We start from the raw sequence: 6,000 nt of genomic DNA, 5'->3' as shown, positions 1-6,000 counted from the left end.
GTGAGGGCCCCTCGAGTCTTGCATTGCTAGTGCTCATACAGAGTCTGGATGAATTCAGTCCCTCATACGCAAACATAAAAAGCAATCAAAATAACCCACAAAACCTATCAACTAACTAATCAAGCTATTTCTCCTACTGGCTGGGAAGGAAGAAAGAGATTATTATTGCAATTGCTATGTTTAAATACTGGAGAGGCACTCCAGTGCTCACAGTGCTAGGGGAAATATAAGTACCTGGATAGGAAGAAAGGAAGAAGACAGGCTCCTTCTAACTGAGAACCAAAGCCATAGGGATGGTGTCTGATCTGGAGATTTAAATCAAAACCACCCTAAAAGCTGAAGGGGCTTCAGATATGAGGTTCTATTTTTGGCTCATCCCCAGCTATTAATTGTGAAAAGGGAGGTTTTCTGGAAAGTGAAGCTAGACATACTGGAAACAAAGTACAAGATATAACAGTGAGGGGAATTAACCATTGGAACAACTATCCGAAGGATGTGATAGATTCCCCACCACCTGGAGTCTTTAAATCAGCATTAAGGTTTCTTTCAAGAAATACTGTCTTGCTCAACCACAAGACAAGGGCTTATGCAGAAATTATTGGGTGAGATTCACTGGTCTGTGTTGTGCAAGTGGTCAACCCAAATGATCATAATGCTTCCTTCTATCCTTCAAATTCTGAGTCTATCTAAGTCACAGAGTCTTGCCCCAGGAGGCCTTCCTTGGGAATTATTTGTATTATGGCTGGAGAGAAAACAGAATCTGGGCATGTTAGGTATTGACCTTCTGAAAGACTGTTAGACTCAGTATGTTGTAGTTTGCCTGATCACAATGTCATGTTTAAGAGCCAGCACCTCAGGAGCCCATCTGCAGAGCCTGGTGGTGTAACTGGACCATCTGGAAAATCAAGTAGCTCTCTTCTTTTCTTCAGATTTTGGTGGTGGGTTTGGTCACAGAGACCCCCTTGGGACTGTCACCTGATGTGCTGAATTTACCTCTGAGCCCATTTTCCCTGCCAGCTTGAGACTCCAGTAACCTGCCTTGTTGAGCCAGACATGCTAGCCTGCTGCAACACAGTCCCAGGGTCTGAACCATGCCCCCAAAACTGCAGACTTTAACTGAAAACCACTCAGCAGGATACCTATCTCCAGCACCCAGACACCCAGTTTCCAATGGGATCTAAACCCGAAATAAATCCACTTTACTCTGTATAAAGCTTATACAGGGTAAACGCATGAATTGTCTGCCCTCTATAACACTGATAGAGAGAGATGCACAGCTGTTTGCTCCCCCAGGTATTAATCACTTACTCTGGGTTTGTTAATAAACAAAACTGATTTTATTAAGTATAAAAAGTAGGATTTAAGTGGTTTCAAGTAATAACAGACAGAACAAAGTAAGTCACCAAGCAAAATAAAGCAAAAACATGCAAGTCTAAGCCTACTACATTAAAAAAAACTGTTTAGAAGTAAATCTCACCCTTAGAGATGTTCCAATAAGCTGCTTTCACAGACTAGAATCCTTCCTAGTCTGGGCTCAATCCTTTCCCCCGGTACAGTCTTTGTGAGTTCCAGCAGACATCTTAGATGGAAACTAGGGGTGTTCTCATGACTGGCAGTCCCCTTTGTTCTGTTCCACCCCCTTGTATAGCTTTGGCACAGGCAGGAATCTTTTGTCTCTCTGGGTCCCCACCCCTCCTTCTAAATGGAAAAGCACCAGGTTTAAGATGGATTCCAGTTCAGGTGACATGATCGCATGTCACTGTAAGACCTTCTTCTTCATTACCTAGGAGCTGGCCAACAGGTACACAGGAAGACTTGCAGGTAAACAAATCCATTCACAGTTCATTGATTCTGAAGCACCCTTAATGGCTTCCACTTAATGTGTTTACATCAGTAATACAAGTTTATATCTTATTCTCCTAACTCCAGACATATAAATAATACATGCAAACAAATAGGATGAACACACTCAATAGATCATAAGCTTTGTAATGATATCTTACAAGAGACCTTTTGCATGAAGCATATTCCAGTTACATCATATTTACACTCATAAGCTTATTTCCATAAAACATTATGGAGTGCAACGTCATAGTGGGCTCATGAAGCCCAGAGCTCTTCTAGGCCATCTGTTTGCCCATGTTGCCAGCCCTCCATTTCCATCTATGCTCTGGAGCTGGTTCCCTATAAAATGAACTCTTATGGGATCAATGTCACAATGGGCTGATGTCTTGAGAAAAACCTTATATCCTGATGCAGTTCAATATCCAGTTGGGATGCTCTAAACATTATGGCTAGCATCGTATCTTCTTTAGAATAGCCCAGATAAAGGTTTCAGAAGAAACTGGGTAACAACATTGCATACATAGCTCTTACAGAGGACTTTTCATCTCAAAAGTGGGTATTGTCCTCCTTTAGAGATGGGGAAACTGATGCATAGAGGTTGAAGTGTCTTGCCCTATTCATCAATCCCTACTCCTCTCTATAGTCACAATCACTGCCACATAGGATGACCAATGTGTCAGTCAAAGGATTGTAAATGCTCAGGGGCTGCTTACTGTTAAAATTTCCATCTTCTCCTTTCCAACAATTCTCTTTTCTTCCCGTACTCGGTCTCATAATGCTTCTAGATTATAGCAGTTATCTGTTTTATTTGCCTATGCCCCACCAGTGACTTGCTGAAAACAGATTTATCTTGCAATAATGTAACTAAATAAATTAACATCCAAAAGAATTTTCTATTGAAGCCCACAAGCCTAAAGGCACAGCAAAATTGTATCACTTCTGAAGACAATTATTTGGTTTAAAAAGGATAGTTATTCTGCAGGGAGTTGATGCTGTCTTCGAAGTTGCAGAGCCACTGTCTCTATAAATCAGAAGGAAAGTAAAATGTCTCAGATGGTCCAATCTGCTGACATGTTTTCCCCACATTTATTTTTAAAATATATCTAAAAGCAAGCAAGGTTTATTATTGTTTTATTGGGTTATGTTTGTTTGTTTGTTTTGGTACTGTGGTAGTGTCCAGAATAGTTCTGGATGTTCTTCAAACATAGGAAGATCCAATCTCCACTCTGCGCGTACAGCACGTCAGCTAACTCAAAAGAGTGTTCCTTGAGGAAGAAATCTCATGAAGGAATGGATTTTCCTACTCTTACTCATGCTGGGCATCAGAATCCGGCGCCTAGGTCAGGATTTTCAAAATTGACCAATGATTGGGGATACCTCATTTTTTAGGTGACAACTGGAAAGAACCTGATTATCCAAAAGTGCTGAGTTCTAAATATGACTAGTCACTTTTTAAAAACTTGGCCTAGTTAGTGATTAGTGAAGGAGACTGAGACCCCGAACTCCTGGGTAAGGACTTGTGTTTGCCAGCCATTCCGCCTTGTTTTGACAAAGATTTGGGAAAGCTTCAGGAATACCTTTTCCTCCTAACAGGTTGGGTTTGTCTGTTTTTCTGTAGGGGTGGGCAGAGGGGTGGTAAGAGGTCATTTGAACCAGGCTTTTCTACATTTCATGTTTCAAACATTAATTGGATTGATTTTATACATATTTTATCTAAAATAAGCCTGATTACCCTTTGCTGTACCTTTCCAAGATCCACAGTGTGATTTTACTCTCCTAAGTATAGGATTCTAAATAAGGTCTGATCCATTCATTATAAAAATCTTACTGTAATTTCCTTAGACTGATAACTGACTACATTTTCTCCTGACTTTCAGCTTACCTTTTTGATTTAATTTGTCATAATTTCCTGATAGTGAGAGAGCGAAATCCACTTGAGGGTTCTACATTACATGACCTCAAATTTTTAAGTCTAAAATTAACTGGTCTGATTGATTTTACTTTCCCGACGCTCTACCTTCAAATATAATGCAGCTGAGCATATAACATTTTAATAGCTATGCCTAAAGTTGTGGATTTATGGAACTATACTTTTCTGTGGATTATACACAAAAAAAAGTAGGAGAAACTTGGAGGCCAGTCTTATTCTGAGGCTCTTTCTAAACATCTTCCTGACTCAAAATGTTATCACATTTGGCTATCTTGTGTGTGTGTCCTATCAACTTTGCATCTGTTGTGTGGAAATGTGTTTGCTCTACACTGTGTCAGTTCCACCAACGAAGGGATTCAAACCTTTTGAAATATTGATGTCCTTTCCCTTTGTTTGCACTGTTTCAAATTTTGTGCCATCAGCACATTGCATGTGGGATGTCTGCTCATCAAACTCATGCCTGGAAACAGTAAAAGGTCAAAACTTTGGCTGCTGAAATATGGGAATTCATGAGGTCCCTTGAGTAGGACTGTACTCTCCCATTAGAGGTGCAAGTGTCATACTTACCTGGATTTTGTCTGTCAGTGTTCCCAGCCCCTGTGAATTTGTGCTTTGGTTTAGCTAGAGCACAAACCTATTCTGCAGAACTACATCAGATGTTTTCTTAAGAATGCCAGTCATGTAGGTCAATTCGGGATACTAAGGACAATGTGAAGATTCACAGCTTGGAGTTTGGATCCCAATCCTACAATCATAGAAATTCAGGGCTGGAAGGGACCTTGAGATGTCTGTCACAGTTCAGGACAACTGCACCTGTATTCCCCCTTTATGGTGTACTAAGGGCATCTCTTCTAGTCTCTCAGCTCCTCAGCCATCACTTTTCTGCTCTGGCACATTGTTCAGTACAGTCCTTTGAAGTTCATAACACTTCCCAGAGTGCACATCCTATATTCCCTCTAGAGAGAGGTTATATACAATCCTTGCCCACAATAATATATAAACCATTCATTTCATACACTGGATCCAAACATATTTACACCTCACTCAATAGTTTCTCCCAAGGATATTGCAGGATATTGCCATATTGGTCACAAGGTCTTCTAGTCTATCTTCCCACACTGAGACAGGACCAAGTACACCTAGACCAGCCCTGACAGGTGTTTGTTTAACCTGTTCTTAAAACCTTCATTAACAGGGATTTTACCACCAACCCTGGAAGAACATTCCAGTAATTAATCATCATTATAGTTAGAAGGTTTTCCCTAATATCTAACCTAAATCTCCCTGGCTGCAGATCAAGCCAATTAATTCTTATCCAGCCTTCAGCAAACATGGAAAACAGTTGATCACTGTCCTCTTCATAACAGCCATTAAAATATTTGAAGACGGTTGTGAGGTCTCCCCTGCCCCTCAGTCTTCTTTTCTCAAGACCAAACATGCCCCGTTTTTTTAATCTTTCCTCATATGTCAGGTTTTCTAAACCTTTTACCATTTTTCTAGCTCTCCTCTAGACACTCTCCAGCTTGTCCACATCTTTCTTAAAAAGTGCGGTGCCCAGGATTGGACACAGTAGTCAAGCTGAGCCCTCACCAGTGCTGAGTAGAGCAGGACAATTACCTCCTGTGCCTTACATTGGACACTCATGTTAATATACCCCAGAATGATATTAGCCTTTTTCACAACTGCATCACATTGTTGGCTCATACTCAGTTTGTGATCCACTATCACCCCAGGTCCTTTTCAGCGATTCTACCATATAGCCAGTTATTCTCCATTTTGTAGTTGTGCATTTAATTTTTTCCCTTCCTGCAAGTAATACTTTGTTGAATTGCATCTTGTTGATTTCAGACCAATTCTCTGATTTGTCAAGGTCATTTTGAAGTCTAATCCCATCTTCTAAAGTTCTAGCAACTCCTCCAAGCTTGGTATCACCCACAAATTTCATAAGCATACTGTCCACTCCATTATCCAAGTCATTAATGAAAATATTGAATAGTACCAGAACCAGACTGAGCCCTGCAGGATCCCACCAGATACCCCTTCCAGTTTGACAGTGAATCATCGATAAGTACTCTTTGAGTATTGTCTTTGAAACAGTTGTGCAACCACCTTTTAGTAATTGTAAAGATCTGAGGGTGTGAGACCTCAGTTTTGGTCAGTCTAGAATGGGGGGCTGTGGTGGGCCTGGGTGACCAACATTCCCTCGTTACCACCAAGAAGACAAA

This window comes from Emys orbicularis, chromosome 5 (genome assembly GCF_028017835.1).
Source record: "Emys orbicularis isolate rEmyOrb1 chromosome 5, rEmyOrb1.hap1, whole genome shotgun sequence".
Lineage (NCBI taxonomy): Eukaryota > Metazoa > Chordata > Testudines > Emydidae > Emys > Emys orbicularis.
The sequence above is the reverse complement of the archived record's forward strand: the minus strand, read 5'-3'. Positions refer to the sequence as shown.